An 18050-nucleotide genomic window follows, 5' to 3' on the forward strand; every position below is an offset into this window, starting at 1 on the left:
AATTCCATCCAGGGTCTCCCACGAGCGCAGCAGAGACCCAAAAACTTAGGCCATCACCTACTAGATGATGTGCCTCCTAGGGTGCATCTTAGCAGGAAGTTGCAATCAGAAGTTGAGCCGGGACTCTAATCTAGGCATCTAGGATGGGATGCAGCGTTGTAATCCCTGGCCAAGTGCCCGCTCCCCTAGCCCAGGTGAGTCTGTGTGACTATGAGCATCTGGAGCACAGGGACTGGGCACAGCAGATGCCATTCCTGGGCCCCACCCCAGGAGCCCAGGAGACAGGAAGTGGCGTTGTGGGGGAAGAGAGGATGCTTGTAGGGGCCACTCATGGAGACGCTCACATACTCTGACATCCATCTCATGGGTGTGGGGGAAGGGGGAGTTGCCCTTATTGACCTGCACTCTAGGGCACTGCCTGCATCTGTGGGGGAATCCTGTCGTCACCATCACCCTCGCCTCTCCACCTTGACAACCCCCTGGGCTTCCAGACGCCCTGTCGAGCTGGGCTTTGTCCCTGAGTGGTGTGACCTGGTGGCCATGGGCTGCACGCTCCTGGGGGTCCAAGTACCCCAGACTATCAGGAACCTTGCTGTTAGTCTCTACTTACTCAGTGCAATGACACCTTCAAGCCCATCCATCCATCCATCTAGGGAGAATCATTTGCAGCTCCATTTGGGACTGCCTGTTCTAGCAAACATTTGGAGGCGCTGGCACATGTTTCCTGCTGCATTTGCGGTAATGGTGAGATGGAGAGGCAGAGCAGCACAAGATGCTCACGTGCAGGTGCCAGGTGTGAAGAGTGATGCGAACATCCCAGCTTGGACCCGGGGAAGCTTCTTGCTTCCCCTCCCACTGCTTGCGAAATTCGCGCAGTTCCGGTTAGCCACCAATGAAATGTAACCTCAAGTTTTACCTGAGAATCACACCCCCCCCCCAATCTGTCGCGGCCCCTCCCTCAGTCCCCACTCACCTACCTGTGGCTCAGATAATCTTAGTTCCCAGTCCCTTGGGGGACCGCCCACAGTTCCTCCCAATGAATTCCCCATGCCCCTCCCACACCTTGCAGACTCACCTGGGTTGTGTGAATGAGCCTTCCCGTGTACCCCCTTCTCTTCCCTTTCTTCCCTTCTTCCCCTTCTCCTGCCTCACTCCCTTTCTCCATCCCGTCCCTTCCCCTGCCCTGGCAGCCCCCATCCTCCTACCATGGCAGATGTGTTCCTTCCAGTTTTCTCCCCCTCCACCCCTCTCGTGTTCCTACCCTATTGCAATAAAAAAGACCTCCTAATATCTCATCGCTTCTGATGTTTTAGGTTTAAGGTAAAAGAGGGCTTGGCTGTGGGAATTAACTGCGCGTAACAAAGTTAGAACTTTAAGTGCGTTTTAAAACCTAACACCAGGGAGCGAAGTGAATGAGATCCGTGGCATCTGTGCTGGCTGCAAAGATGTTGGCGATGACCCTCAATTACGGGTCTGAATGAGGCACCCCGGGACCTGAACAAGTGTAAGGCAGGTATCAATAGTGAGTGTCAGAGCCGTGAAGCCGACATTCGGGGACAAAATACAGTTTGTGGCAGCTCAGACACAGACTGGGGTCCGGATTACAAAGCAGATGAAGCCCCGGTCTTGGGGTGCGTAGGAGCCCGGAAGCTGGGCCCGTGTGATCAGCTCCCCGAATCTACCCTGGCTGCGCCCCTTCGGTGCTGGAGGCCCGGGCAAACACAGGGCAAGGCCATGCAATTCTGCCTACTGGAAGCTGCGTTCACGGAGTAGGCCCAGGAGCAGCCGAAGGAGGGGAGCAAATCCAGTAAATACATGGCAGCCCTGCCGTTGGACAGAAGCCATTAGCCAAACAGCGCGCCCAATTGGGGGCCGTGGAAACAGAACGGTGAGAGAGGGGCGCAGGGCGCTGTGGGCGGGGAGCGCCGGAGTGGGCGGACAGCAGGGCGAGGCTGCGGGCAGCAGACCGGCACAGGGGCCGTGCGGAGGGCAGAGCAGGGGCCTGGCAGACGGCGGCGGGGTGTCTGCGCCAGACACCCTTCCGGAGACGCCCACACGGCCCCTTTGTCCTCCCCCAGGTCCTGTCTGGGGGAGCCCATCCATCACAGAGGCTGCTCACGAAGAGATTTCCCCCTTTCTCCGGAACCTCGAGACACAACAGGCGCCTCCCAGCCCGCCTCGGATTAACCCAGGCACACAAAGGAGAGGGACAAATCCCTGGGCAACCAGTGCCTGGAGATTTCTTTCTTTCTTTCTTTCTTTCTTTTTTTTTTTTTTTTTTTCCTGCCTTTCAGTTCAAATTGCTCAGGGGCTGAAATCCACTGTCCGCCTGCGTGCACACGGAAGACGCCGTAATCGCACAGACGTTTTCATTTTTAAGCCATAGTAATTGCTTTATTTTGTAACTGGCCATTGTGAAGGCTGGTTTTTTTCTTCTTCCTTTTAATAAACTCTCATATCTTTGTTAACCCATTCTCCTAAATTGGGAGGTTTCAGATTAAGTTCCTTACATGCCATCTGACTTGCCTGGGGTTCCGTGTACCACTGACCCCAGGATTTTAGGCGGGAAAACCACCCTGAAAATGAAAATAGAAAGTGGCTTTGATTTAGGGCAATCGAGTCTCTCTCGCTCTTTTTAAAAAGATTTGTTTATTTAAAAGAAAGAATTAACGGAGAGAAATTTGTCTTCCCTGCTGGCCTACTCTCCAAGTAGACACAATAGCCAGATTTGAGCCAAACCAAAACCAGGAGCCAGGTGTTTCGTGTGGGTGGCAGGGGCCGTCCAAGCCCTTGGGCCATCTTCTGCTTTCTCAGGCGCATTAGCAGGGACTTGAATCAGAAGTGAAGTAGCCTGGACAGAAACAGGCACCCATCCGGGGTGCTGCTGCTGCAAGTGGTGGCTTGACTTGCTATGTGGTGGCACAATGCCGGCCTCTGTTGAGTCTTACTCCTTCAACAGATGCCAGCAGGCACCTCCTGAGTGCAGAGTGGGAGGTGGCACCCCAGATGTGGTCTTGTGCTTGGGAAGCTCTCAGTATAGAGCAGAAAGAAGTATGAGGCCTGCATGTTCAGAGTGGAGGGTTGAGTGATGGGGAGGCAGGACTGCTGTTTGAGAAAGCAACAGTTGCAGTTATCCAAGGATGCCAGAGAAGACCTCGGAAGAAAGGAAGTTCTTTGAATTGGACATTCAAAAAGATGTCAGGTCTAGGTGAGGTAGCATGGAGGGCTTTCCAAGCAGAACCAGCAGATCCATGTTGGCAGGCAGGGTATAGGTGAGCCAGCAGGGTGCCCAGGCAACTCCGAGTGTTTACAGCACACTAAAAACTTGGCTTTGATTGAAATTCAGCTGTAAGTGGGTGTCCTGTGTTTCCATTTACTAAATCCAGCCATCCCGTGACAAAAAGAAACTATCAAGTTCCATACATCAAGTCCTTGCAGTGTACCAGTGTACCAGTTGTCATGCCCATTTTGTAGATGGGGGGAACTAAGGCTGATAGGTTTCAGGTGACTTGTGATTCCAAGTCACACAGTTCATAAGCAGCAGTGCCAGGGTTTCACCATTAGCCTTTCCAATGGCAAAGCTGCCCTGTGAGGACAGAAGGACAGAAGGGCAGGTTGGGGCTACTAGAGATGGTTCCTGCTGGTATGGCAGGCTAGGAGCAAGGTGTCTGGGAGGAATGAGCAGTCAGTCTCTGGGTGTTGCTGAGCCAGGGCATAAAGGGCCTAGCGCCCTGTTTGAAGACTAATCTGACAGTGGACTTGCAAGTGGGTCTGGTCCAGGACAGAGTGCAGAGGCCTTTCTTGGCACGGTGCCTTGTGGGATGACCACCGGGTACCAGGCATTGCACCCAGCACTGGGGGCTTGCAGGTGGCCGGGAAGAGCATAGCTTCAAACTCTGTGCCCAGGGAGCTTATCTCTGACCGAACTGCCAAGCAACAAAGTTCAGTAGAAGGGGAAGAGTTTTATGAGAATGAGGAACCTGGCAGACAGAGCAAAGGATCAACACAGCCTACCAGGAAGGAGACAGGATCTGAATTCGAGTCACGGAAAGGGGCATGCTTTTGCAAACCCGGATTTCAAAATGTGTTCATGATGCGGCCAAGGGATCTGATTGTTAATTACAAGAGTGGGAGCAGGAAAAACGCAGATCATTAAAATCCATAGATAATCCAAAATCCCCATCACTTGTAGAAATGCCTTTATCAGTTAAGGATAGTGTTCAAAATTTAAAAAAACTGTAAAGACCTAAATATAAGTGCTCTAACTATGACACCTTTTTAAAAGACTTTTTAAAAACATATATATTTTTGGCAATCTTTACATTGTTAATTAGGGTTAAAAGGTACAAGGACTATAGGAGAGTGGGTAAGACCACTATTTCCCTATTGTTTCCTTCATGTATCTGAGGTAAAGGGAATATTGAGGGAGAAGCCCTACCCAGTCTCTCGCCCACCCCAGGTCCCGGATGTGGGGCATACTCTGAGATCCTTGCTCAAGTGGTTTTGATAGTTCACCAGTTATGAATCGCTGCCAGTCTCGCCACTCCAGGCACGATGAGGCTGTTGAAGAATCGACTGATTGACATAGTCCATCATAGAGTCTCCATTTGTCCAGTATTTTGCTGCCAACATATAGCTGAGGTGGTTGATTGACCTGTTCTATCTTTCGTCTTTTCATGGTTAGGGTTCTGAGTCCGCCATTTCAATTGTGGGGATTCCCAAAGAAACTTTTTTGAGGTGTTCCCAGACCAGATTCCTATATGTACTATCAAGTGCAGGGCCCGCCACAGTCCATCACCCCAATCAGCTGGTAATTGCAAGTGCTGGGTTGGTTGTTTTCAGCCCCGACTTCTACTGGAACCAATGGGTGTTGCAGTCCAGCCTGGTTCTGCACAGCACATATTCGGCCCTCACCTAAACCAGTGGGAGCTGCAGCCCAGTCAGAGCGACCCACAATAAACCCCCACCAGACCTGTCCCTACCTTGGTTTGCCATATGTGTAGCAGACTAGTCCAGTCTGCCCCATATCCCATTTGGCTCTCGTAAATGTCGAAGGGTATTGAAGCTTGGTTCCATCTAACCAGCTCAACTATCCAGCCCCCACGGATGTAGTTGAGTGCCTCTCTGTCTAGCCACCCCAGCCCTTGTCCTAGTTTTTGTGCCCTCCCGTGGGAGTGGTAACCCAAGAGGGAGGAGCCCACTATTTCCCTCCCAGGTCTCTCTCACTCCCGGATTATACTCCAGGTGGTTCTGTGATTTGACTTGACAGCATTAGCCCCCAGTGCCAACTTCTGCTGCGGGTAAGCCCCAACAACTCTCACCCACTCTAATTTTGTTTGGACCAGTAGGAATAGTCCGCCCATCCTGGCTCTTCCCTGATCTGGTCCACATGAGGCACACAGGTGCTATAGCCTTGCCTATCTGGTCTGTCCCCATCCCAGGTCACGCTCTCCAGTGGGAGTAGCTGTCCAGCAAGGGAATAACCCCTTATCCCCCTGCCAGCTCTGCCCCTCCCTTCCTGATTTTCACATGTGCTGATTGGGTGCTGCGGTCACATCTGGCACAGGCAGCCTCATCTTGGCATTCTATGTTGTGTATTGCTTTTGTCGCGACCGAACCTGGCTTGACCCACACCTTGCTCTGGCATTTGGATTTGCCAGTGGATGACGCAAACTGATTCAACCTGGTCGGCCTCCATATAACACCTTTTTAAAGGATTTATTTATTTGTTTTTTATTGGAAAGTCAGATATACAGAGAGGAGGAGAGATAGAGAGGAAGATCCTCCATCTGATGATTCACTTTGCAAGTGGCCTCAACGGCTGGAGCTGAGCCAACCTGAAGCCAGGAGCCTTGAGCTTCTTCCAGGTCTCCCACATGGGCGCAGGATCCAAAGGTTTTGGGCTGTCCTCAACTAATTTCCCAGGCCACAAACAGGGAGCTGGATGGGAAGCAGGGCAGCCGGGCCACAAACCGGTGTCCATATGGGATCCCAGCACGTGCAAGGTGAAGACTTTAGCCACTAGGCTATTGCGCTGGGCTCTATGACACATTTTTTAAACAAAAAGATGTATTTATTTTTATTGGAAAGGCAGACTTACAAAAAGAAGAAGAAACAAAGAGAGAGAGAGAGATCTTTCATCTGTTGCTTCATGGCCCAAGTGGCTGGAATGGTCAGAGAAAAGTTGATCTGAAGTCAGGAGCATCTTGTGATTTCCCAAGTCCCAAGGACTTGACACATTCTCTGCCTCTTTCCCAGGTCATAAGCAGAGAGCTGGATTGGAAGTGGAGCAGCCAGGACTGGAACTGGACTGGAACTATCACCCATGGGATGCCAATGTGAGCAGACAAAGGATTAGCATGCTGAGTCACGGTGCCAGCCCCATCAAACTATAACACTCTTTTTTTTTTTAAGGCGGGACTTCGGAGTGCCCGCCCCTCCCTTGTACTTCCCCCCCGCCTCTTACTTAACAGCCCCCCCCCATCAAAACAATACCACTCATTTATTGGAATAAGAGTTACGGATTTTATCTATCATCTTTTCATCATTTTTTATTGGAAAGGCGGATATACAGAAAGAGGAAGAGTGACCAGAGAGGAAAGATCTTCCATCCGATGATTCACTCCCCAAGTGAGCACAATGGCCGATGCTATGCTGATCCGAAGCCAGGAGCCTCTTCCAGGTCTCCCACGCAGGTGCAGGGTCCCAAGGCTTTGGGCTGTCCTCGACTGCTTTCCTGGGCCACAAGCAGGGAGCTGGAAGGGAAGCGGGGCTGCCGGGATTAGAACCGGCGCCCATATGGGATCCTGGGCGTGCAAGGCGAGGACCTTAACCACTTGCGCCACCGCGCCGGGCCCCAAACTATAACACTCTTAAAGGTCAATATAGGATAGAACCTTCCTGACCTTAAGTTACACAATAGTTTCTTGGATACAACACTAAAAGCTCAAGCAACTGGAGAAAAATGTGTGTAGCGTGCATCAGTCCCTTAATAATTGCCTAATAACGTTCTATTGTATGGATGAGTCGGAAAGCATTTAGCCGCTCTTCAGCTAATAGGGTAAGTTTTGGGGGTAATGAAATGTTTAAAACTGATTACGATGAGGGTCTTACCCATCTGCTGCTAAAAGCCGTTGAATGGTTTACTCAAGATGGTTGAATTCTGTATAGAGCATAAATTATATATATCCATAAAGCTTTTTTTTTTTAAAGAACAAACCCTTTGACACCAAATAGATATGAGTTAATACCCCACTTCTCCATTTGACCTTGAATAAATCAAGTTTCTGGGCTTCAATTGCTTCATCTGAAAAGGAAAAATTATTGTAGCCTCTATTTCAAGGGCTACAAGGAGGTTTAAGTGAGATAATGAGGAAGAGTACAATTCCAGGCACATACTATGATTTCAATTCATGTTGTCTCTCCCGCTAAGGATAGGTGAGTACTTTGTGTGTTACCGTGGGGGCATTCCAGCTCTGTGAATTAGTAATACAAGGGTGTCCTGGGATACCTCCAGGGGACTGGTAAATATTGACACCAAGTGACAGCTGTGCCACCACAAAGTACTTTGCACTCATGAAACAAACCTCTCAAGGACCCACACACAACCCTAAAATTATAAAACAAAACTGGAAGACATTCCAGGGTTAAGCTACTTTCAATTAAAGGGTTCAAAGCCTAATAAATTGGCATTGGGGCTGTGTGTAAAGACAAGCTTCACACTCTTTGAGAGCAGTTCTTTGAAAAATGTCTTAAGGCAGGTAAGTGACTGAGAGAAGTATGATATGCCACATTGTGTGTTTCTCTGTAATTAATCTTTTTTTCTGAACTTGAGAGACAGGGAAAGCAAAGACTCTCCTATCTGTTGGTTCACTCCCCAGATGTCTTCAACTGCTGGAGCTGATGCTCGGAGCTGGGGGCTCACACTATGTGGGTGTCAGGGATCCAGTCCTGAGTCCTCACTGCTGTCTCCCTGTGCATCAGCAGCAAGTTGGAGTCTGGAGGCAGAGTCAGGAATCAGACCTGCACACTCTGGTGTGTGACATGGGAATGTTAACCTCCAGGCTAATCGCCCACTCCTGATTTCTCCATCATTTAAACATGAACTGTGAAAATGCTATGCTGCGATTTACCTGTGTCACAAGTTCTGCTGGGAAAGTTTACTTGCCTATGAACAGGTAAAAAGATTTGTTAGCCAGTTCAGTTGGCCAATACTGGGGGGGGAAAAACAGTAGTGAAGAAAGAAACCATCTTGGGCCCGGCACAATAGCGTAATGGTTATGGTCCTTGTCTTGAACGCACCGGGATCCCATGTAAGCGCCAGTTCTAATCCCGGCGGCCCCTCTTCCCATCCAGCTTCCTGCTTGTGGCCTGGGAAAGCAGTCGAGGATGGCCCAAAGCCTTGGGACCCTGCACCCGTGTAGGAGACCCGGAAAGAAGTTCCTGGCTCCTAGCTTCAGATCGGCACAGCGCCGGCCGTTGTGGTCACTTGGGGGGTGAACCATCGGACAGAAGATCTTCCTCTCTGTCTCTCCTCCTCTCTGTACATCTGCCCTTCCAATAAAAATACATAAATCTTTAAAAAGAAACCATCCTGAGTAGCAACAGTGCCAATTCTTTCCTGCTAATCCTCTTGTCCAAGACTTGCAAGAGAGGGCAGACAAACAAAGGACCCTCTGTACTAGCGATGGCTCCTGGAGCGACAAGGACTATATACTAACTCCATACTAACTGCATACTAACTACTCAATCATCACATCATCCACAGGCAAGGAGCCTCCAAAAGTTTATAGAAAATACATATTATGAAAACACTAAGCAGGAGTTTCAAAATCTTTTTGCACCAAAATGATTTTCTAATTCCATTTCCACAGGTTTTGAAGTTTCTTGGTATTATCTACATAAAACTCATGTAAAGGAGATTATTATTTTTTTCTGGAGGATTACTAAATTTTATTTGGAAGTAGAGTTACAGTTAAAGACGGTAGAAGGGAGACTGAGAGAGAATCTTCCATCCACTGGATTACTCCCCAGATGGAACACAGGCAGGGACTGGGGTAGGTCATAGTTGGAAGCATGAAACTCCATTTGGGTCTTCCACAAGGGGTGAGGAGCTCAAGCACTTGGGTCATCTTCTGCTGCCTTGCCAGTCACAGAAACAGAGAATGGATTAGAAGCGGAGCAGCTGGGACTCAAACTGGTACCTAGGTGGGATGTAGCTATCAAAGGTGAATGCTAACCTGTTGTCCATAAGGCTGAAAAGGAAAGGTGGGGGTATCTTGATTTCCCCTTTATAGGTGAGGAAATGGAAACTCAAGAGTTTCCCCAAATCCCAGAGAAAGTAAGAGACTCAATGATTCAGAGCCCCAGGCTGATTCCAGGTAAGCTTCCACTCAGTTGCTTGCTCCAATCTGCTTTGGACGGAGCAGTTCACCTTCAACTCTGGCTACACACCGATGCCTGCGTACCTCCCCTAGACATCCTGGTGCAATTGAGATGGAGTTCTGCAGAGGGCTCCAGAGAGCTCTGACAGAGAGCCAGGCATAGAACTGATGGACTGGGGAAGTCTGCCTGGGAACACTCTGGGCCTCCCATGTACACCTGCTTCTCAGTGGAGCCAGATCAGATCTGGCTGCAGCTGCTGGGTGTTTATGACACAGCAAGAAAGGCTCACCCTACTGTGCCCACGGTAGAAACTCCTGCACAGCAGGTTCCCGGTGGACAGATAAAAGAATCAAACTTGGGCTCTGGGCCAGCCACAGAGCGTGAGCCGCTGTTCATCCAGTTTCATTGTTGTGTGAACATTATGCACCCCCGCAGTAGTTTCTGGAATGTGACCTCAGGGCAGCCAGCTCTCTGCTCCTTGCTGCCTCAGGGCCTGAGCAGTAGAGGCAAGTGTTTAAGCACCCTGTCCTCTTTAGCTTCTTGGAGTTCAGCCATTGAAGAGTGAGAGCCAAGCCCTGGAGCAAACCTGGAGGCTCTGGCCAGCAAAGTCCTCAAACAGGAGGGACTGGAGGGTGGTTAGGAACCCCAGCCTCAAATGCACAACTCCGCAGACGAAGCCCGTAAAGCTGAGCGTGTGAGGGCACCCTGAGCTGTTAGGTGTGCAGCCAGAATTTGAGCCCAGATCTGTCTGTCTTTTCATTTTGCACGCTAAAGGATGCTCACAGCCAAGAGCTCGACACCTCCTAAAGCCTGGCAGTGAGGTGTCATCTCCATCACTGTCCTCATTTTACCCAGGAGGCTACGAAGGAGGAAGTCATTCAAAACTATGCAAAACTATATTGGAGATCTTTTGTTTAAAAGGGGCCAAGGAAGACACGACGTTTCCACAAGATTGCTACTCAAGCACAAGTGACTCAGAGTGTGGGGGAGGGTAAGATGTGGAAGCCAACCAAAGTTGTGGTCCCAGGTAACCCAAGCCCAGGCTTGATTGGCAGTGGATGGTGGTATAAAAGTGGATCCTTGATACAGTTGTTAAGAACCCCGTTTGGCACAGTAGGTTAAGCCTCCAACTGCAATATCAGCATCCCATATGTGTGCCAGCCCTGGCTACTCCATTTTTAATCCAGCTCCCTGATTGTGGCCTGTGAAAGCAGCAAAGGATGGCCCAAGTCCCTGGGACCCTCCACCCATGTGGGAAACCTGGAAGAAGCTCCTGGCTCCTGGCTTCGCATTGGCTCAGCTTCAGTCTCTGTGGATGGAAAATCTTGCACTCTCTCTCCTTCTCACTCTGTAGTCATTCTGCCTTTCAAAATAAAAAATAATCCTTTTAAAAAAGAAAGATACCACTTGCCTGGTTTGGAGTCTGAGCTCTGCTGCCAACTCCAGTTCCCTGCTCCAGTGTACCCTGGAAAGCACATTCATAATTCTGATCATGATTAGACTGATAGCCGGAGAACTTAGTCCCTGCCACACATGTGGGAGTCTTGGCTTCTGTCTTTGACCTGGCCTGGCCCTGGCTATTGATGGGCCTTTGGGGGAGTGAACCAATGGATGCCTTTTAGATAAAAGCGAATAAAAATGGCAAATGTTGCATCAGATCCTAGGAGTGGTCATGCAGAAAGACCCACTGAACAAGGGCCACAACCTCCTCAGGGCCAGTGGTGTTTGCTGAAATCTCTGCTCTGCTCATCTCAGCCATGCCTCTGAGTGAGCCCAGCACCTGCAAAGGGAGCCAGCCTCTGGAGGGCTTCATGTAAGCAGGAGACATCTGTGCCATCCCTGAAAACTCACTGTTGAAATTCCAGCCAAAGGAACACCCAAACTTCATCTTCTCATTACCAAATTTGGAACAAGTCCACCGCAGACTGGCAGAGCAAGAGTGATGTGTTCTCAACAACTCTCTAAATGGCCTACTTTTGTCTTGAGCATATCCCACCTCTAAATAAACCCGTTAGCAAGCGCCAAATGTGGCCCAGGTTCCCTTGCCAAGCTGAGGCTTGGGTTTGGGAGGGAAGGATAGCACTGTGTGTGGGTGCTGCTGCTGCCCCCCAGAGTAAAATCTCGGCCTAGAATTTCCTGTTTTCCACACCCAGAGGGCAAAGGAGATGGACATCAGATAGAGGTGATTGATCAGTTTTAAAACAAGAGTGCAAAGGCCTCAATGTGATGAGTCAGTCTACTTCCTTCAGTCTCCATTAAGAAAGTAATGGTAAGAATGACTGGAATTGGGGCCTGCATTGCAGGTTAAGCTGCTCCCTACCATGCCTGCATCCTATGTCTGTGAAAGTAAGGGTCTTGGATGTTCCATTTCTGATCAAGCTTGGAGCTAATGAGCCCGAGAAAAGCATCAAAAGATGGCCCAAGGGCTTGGAAGCCTGCATTCATGTGGGAGACCCAGCTTTAGCCTGGCTCAGCCCTTGGTTGCTATAGCCAAGTGAGAGAGTGCCTCTGTGAATCGGATCATCTTTCTGTGCCTTTGTCTCTCCTTATCTCTCTACAACTCTGACTTTCAAATAAGCAAATAAATCTTATAAGAAAAAACAATTAGTGGAATTGAGGAAATGAGAGGGAACTTGGGGAGTTTATAGGCACATAAATAATCCCTTAGGCCTCTGTGAGACCAACGATGATGTTGATATGGTAACCCACAGGCTTACCCTGCCTGTCCTGGCATGTTCCTATGGGGCACACAATGTGGAAAATGAACAGCCTCTTCAGGTCCAGATTGTCTCCAGCCTGAAGTTAAGGGAGAAATGAGATGGGACAGTAGCCAGGAAGGATAAGAAGCACACAGCTGGCTGTCCCAAGGCAGAAAGCCAGGGGGCCGCACCGTCCGAACTGCCAATGAGGAGCTGACATTGTGGTGTAGGGGGTTAAGCCACTGCATCCCATATCAGAGTACCACTTCCTGTCCTGGATGCTCCACTTCTACCTGCTACCTGCTAATCTACCTGGAGAGGCAGTGGGAGATGGACCAAGTGCTTGGGCTCTTGCCACCCACATGGAAGACCCAGTTAGAGTTCCTAGCTCCCGGCTTTGGCATAGCCCAGCCCTGGTCACTGTAGTCATTTGGGGAGTGAATCAGCCATCAAATGAAGATGTCTCTCTCTTTCCTTGTTACTCCCTCTGTGTGACTCTGCTTTTGGAATTAATCTTTACAAACCTGCAGATATATTTTGTTTGCCTACAGTTTGTATTTTTTCCTAAAAGTTAGAATTAGCTGACAATCGAAAGAATTCAGCGTTTTCACACAAAGATACAGAATTTTCTCTTCTTTTGAAAAACCTACCCATGGAGAGTCTGGCTGCTCCCTCACCCAGCAGATGGCCAAGTCCAGAGGTCAAAGGCTTGAACATTTGTCTCCAGAGCTCACCTGACCCCACGGGTCTGTTTGAGATGTCTGACACTGGGAACCAGCACAATAGGTAATCATTTTATGTGATGTATTCTTTGTCATTTCAACCATTTTTAATTGTACAGTTCAGAGCTCATTTGGGAAGTGGACCAGGAAATGAAAGATCTCTCCTCTTTGTCTCTATCTCTGTAATTCTGCCTTTCAAACAACTAAATAAGTCTTTTTTTTTTTCTCAAAGATTTATTTTTTATTACAAAGAGAAGGAGAGACAAAAAGAAAGGTTCTCTGTCTACCAGTTAACTCCCCAAGTAAGTGACTGCAATGGCTGAAGCTGAGCTGATTTCGAAGCCAGGAGCCAGGAGCTTCTTCTAGGTCTCCTCAATAGGTATGGGGTTCCAAGGCCCTGGGCCATTGACTGCTTTCCCAGGCCATAAGCAGAAAGCTGGATGGGAACTGGAGCAGCTAGGATGCTAACCAACACCCAGAAGGAATACCAACACATGCAATATAAGGGTTAAGTCACTGAACCACTGTGCTGGGCCCAAATAAATAAGTCTTAAAGGAACAGCAACAACAAGGAAAAAAGAGATCAATTGCAAGCAGCTGGGTTTGAGTCTCACTTTTCCTTCCAGCTCAGCTTTCTGCTAATGCACACCCTGGGAAGGCAGCAGATATTGGCTCAAGCACTTGGGCCCTGCCACCCACATGGGCAATCTGGGCAAAATTTCTGGCTCCGGGGTTTAGCTTGACCCATGCTGGTTTGTTGAATATATTTGAGGAGTAAATCAGCAAATGGAAGATTCTTTCTTTCTGTCTCTACTAGTCTGCCTTTCACACACACACACACACACACACACGCTGTTTTAAAAAGAAGAAAGAAGCACTCAAGCCGCACCCTCCAGTTATCTCCATTTATCCTTGAACTCCAAAGAGGACAGCAGCAGCAATACTCTCTAGGAACCGTGGCTGTCACGTGGTTCTCTGGTTGCCAGGAAGTCCTCATCCCCACTGCAGTGGACCAAGAATAGCACCTGGCTCCCCAGTGATGGATCCACGGGGCAGGCTTGCTTGGGGAGGGGCCGCCCATGCGCCGTAGCTTCTGACGGGAGCCTGCCGCTGCCCCAGGGAGCTGCTGGGTGAATGTCCCCCGCATCACACATGCTTTCACTTGTTACACTCTCACCTACTGGGCCAGCAAGTGTGGCTGGACTCTGCACCCAGCCAGCCTCGTGACCTGTTTCACAGGTTCATTTCTTTTTGAGTTAGCTAGTTAGAAGTCTCTGTCGCCTGAGTCGGCTAATTGGTTCCCTTCCCGTTGTCTGCCATCCAAGTTATGGTGGGGGGATTTTCCTCAGGCTCAAATGCCAAGTAGGGTAGACACTTCTTTATTTTTAGTCTTGAAATAAGCTCTGGCCTCAGGAAGAAAAGCAAGGTTTAATTTTACTTCAAAGATCAATTCCTTCGTGTTATTCTAATCAGCAAGACTTTTCTTGGCTGGGAGATGGGGGCGTGGGGAGGGAAGAGAAGGGAGGGAACTGGAGGAAAAAAACCCACAATGTCAACAAGCTCTTTTTCTTATATGCAGGAATTATTATGAGCCACTGGAGATATAAATAGTGTGGTCTAGCATGTCTTTATTTATGATGGTGGTAATGAAAATAGCTTGGTACTTAGGCAATTATTTTTAAGAGCTGGTAGCATTAGTGTTTCTTTGAATGTCGAGCAACAGAATTAGGGCCTTACAGAATGTCCTCCATCTGCCAGCCTCCGTGTTGGCTGTGCAAGGACTTAAACAGCACGTGGACAACAGAAGAAGTCCTGCTGGTCCCCCTGCACAACACAAGCCAGTGGACTCCAGCAAGCTCCCGACTTAACTGGCAGTTAGACGGAGAATACTCTGGCTGGGCAGGTGACAGGTCTGACCCAGAGATAAATCGTGACATTGAAGAAGCAAGTACCACCTTCACCTGGTTGAATACCGGCAAACCTGTGATGGGCGTGGTTGGGAACACCTTCGCGCTGCCACCCCTGCTACCATTGAGGGTGTGTTTCTGCATGGTTGATTAGAAGCAGGCTCTGGGGATATTTTGTGATTTCAAGTGGCTACTTGGATTGCCAACTGCTCGAAAAGGAAATGGGTTCTTCCTGGAGGGAGTGCAGACGTCTTCCAGAGAGGAGACCCTGAGATGAGGAAGATCCAGTCCTCAACCCAGGGAACTCCAGTTTTGGAGAGGCCAAGGACCTGTCACTGGAATGGGAAAAGAAGCACTTTGCTCTTGCTCTTGGCAAGAGGCAGTGAATCTCTACTCCAATAATCTTCCCATCACTGTCACTGGCAGAGAGCTCTGCATCGGGATTGGATTTGGCCAAAGCTAAGGAGGGAGACCAAAGCAGAGAGGTGCAAAGCACAACAATTAAACACAGGCAGGGGCCTGGTAGTGAATTCAGCCGCTGTCTGTGGCACCAGCAACCCCTAGGACCTCAGGATCCATCCAAGCTACTTCACTTCCTAGCCAGCTCCCTGCTAAGATGCCTGGAAAAGCAGTGGAGGATGGCTTAAGTACTTGGGCTCCTGCCACCCACATGGAATATCCAGAAGTTTCTGGTTCTTGGTATAGATGGGTCTGGCTCAATTCTAACCATGTGACCATCTGGAGAGTGAATCAGCCAATAGAAGATCTCTCTCTGTGTCTCTTCGCCTCTTTCTATAAGTCTGATTTGCAAATAAATAAGCAAATCTTTTAAAAATAATACTAAGTATAAAAAAGTTAAAAGCAGGCAAATGCAGGATCTGGGTCAGGAGCAGGAGGCATCTGGTGTAATAAGACTTGAGGTGAGAGAGATGTTTCTCTGCCTGGATGCTCAGCCAGGTAGCAGGTGTCTGAGACCTGTACTGTGCTGGAGCCCTGTTCTTGGAAGGGAGTGGTGGCATCCTGGCTCTGGGCAGAGAGCCACCCGGAGGGTTAATGGTGGCGTTGGGCAAAGGAGCACCATGTTTCAGACATGTGAAGGAACCTGCAGCTTCCTTTCTCTGGGATTCTGGGAGTTGATCCCGTTAACATCCTTGTTTGAGTTCTCTCCCTCCCACACTTCTACTTCCTCTGTTTCCCTCCATCTAAAACACCAGAGAAGCCAGCTAACACACCCAGCCTGTGTTAGAGAGCTGAGGAGAACTTAGGGACTGGGAGGCAGGGAGAAAGTGGTGCTCCCTCACTGATACCCTTTGCTGAGGTCTGCTCCATGGCAGCTCCTTTATGTGTCTGAGGATGGTGACCCAGGATGTCAGTCAGCCACACACCCTGCGCATGCTTTCCCCACATCACCATGGAAAGGTCACTCAGGAGATGATCAGGAACTTTGGGGTCATCAAATAGGACAAGAGCACCCTTGGAGTACTCTAAGCAGAGGGATGCTAACTGTCCTCCATCCCCACCCCCAATCCTCCAGGCACCAGCCATTGCAGTGACTTTTCTGCTCTCTGCAGGCAACCCATGGTGCCAGCTCCTGGTCACTCGCCAGCACGGTAGTCTCAGTCCATCTCCCCACCCTAAGCAACTCCTGGTTATATCTCAGCTGCCCTGATCCAATACAGACTGCCATAAGTGTTGGACTGCCTGTGCTACTGACCTGAGCTCCCACAGTCACTGAGTGATCTGCCCAGCTCCTGCAAAGCCCTTCTTCCCTCTGTAGTAGCCTAGTCATTTTGGGCCTCTGGATGCAGAAATGGACTTGGAAGTCAACTGGGGGGCGGGCAAAATCATTAACCGGAAGAATTCCAGTTCTCACACATTGGCCTCCATCAATGTCCCAGCTGTTCCTTACCCTGGACCACATTCTCCTTCCTTGGTCCCCAAGTCCCTCCATGAGCTGAGTGTCACCTTCTTTCCCAGCCCTGTGGGTGCCATCATCCTGCTCTCCCTCTAGCCCAGGAAGACACCTTCCCTCAGCCACACTCGCCTTTTAGCCTCGCCCTCTCTGCTCCCCTTCGTTGGCGCTGGTCCTGCACATCCTTCTGCCTTCCACTGCAATATCACCAACTACAGGAAGCTGCTAGGTCCACTTCCAACGCCTGGAAAGGTCCCTTCATATGTTCCCATCAGAAGGATGTTACTAACACTGTAAGGTCACTGACGTCCCCACCTACTTCCTAACTGCCTGTGGTACTTGAGACCAGAGCCAATTGTGTCACGGCTTTCATTTGTCATTTTATTGTGATTGTACAAGGTACTGTCAAGTCAATTGCTGAATGAATGGTGACACATGGCCTGGAGCCAGACGTGTCTGTCTCGAGTTTCTTCCTTTAAGACCAGTTTTTCCCAAAGGGGAAATTAGTTCCCACTGCTAAGAGACTCCTGATAGACTTCCCCTGCTGGTCCTCTGGCCTGAATCTTAGGGACTCCTTCCAGATGTGCTGTTAGAGACAGGAACTTGCAGTGCACTGGCCCCAGGTGACTGGTTTTCCCCACACCATTCTGACATCAGGGTCTCCAGGGGACCCCAAAGGGGTGTCCTATAATCTACTTCTCTTCTGACACTACCCAGAGATGGCTCAATATCCCACAGCTTGAGGGCTCAGTCCCACAAGACGGTCACCATGGCAGGTGCCAGTCACAAGCAGGTGACCCATGTGTCTGAGTGGCCATAAACTAGGCTTCCCACAGCCACCCCTACTCCAGCGAATTTGCTACAGTGGCTGCAGTAAGTCAGGGAAACACTGACTGAGGCTTATGAGGATAACAAATATCAGATACCAGTGAGCAAGTCAGATAGAGGAGGCACACAAGATGCGGTCTGTGGGAAGAGACTTATTGTACTTCCTTTAGACACCTCCACCAGGTCAGCTTGGTGGGAGCTCCCAGAACCCTGTTCTTTGGGAGTTTATAGAGGCTGTTATGTAGGTATGGTTGATGCCATTGACCATCTGTGGTCAACTTAACCCTCAGCGCCCTCCTCAGAGATTCCAAACCTGTGCTGTGTCTTTTCTGGTGACCAGCTACCCCTCTTCTATGCTGAAGCTGTGAAGGGGCCCTCTACTCTCATGTTCAAGACTCACTGTGGTGACCCCAGGCTTTTTGGGAGTATTTCAGTGTCAGACCAAGGGGGAGAGCTCATGCACCTGTGTCCTTCTAATCATAGCGTCTGATGGGGACGGACCATAGCAGAGCTTCTCACATCCCCTGGGAGCCTGTTACACCGCACATTCTGGCTCAGCAGCTGGGGCTGGACCATACAGGCTGGTGCTGGTGGGCGG

This window comes from Ochotona curzoniae, unplaced genomic scaffold (genome assembly GCF_017591425.1).
Source record: "Ochotona curzoniae isolate NIBS_2020 unplaced genomic scaffold, NIBS_Ocur_1.0 contig_430, whole genome shotgun sequence".
NCBI lineage: Eukaryota > Metazoa > Chordata > Mammalia > Lagomorpha > Ochotonidae > Ochotona > Ochotona curzoniae.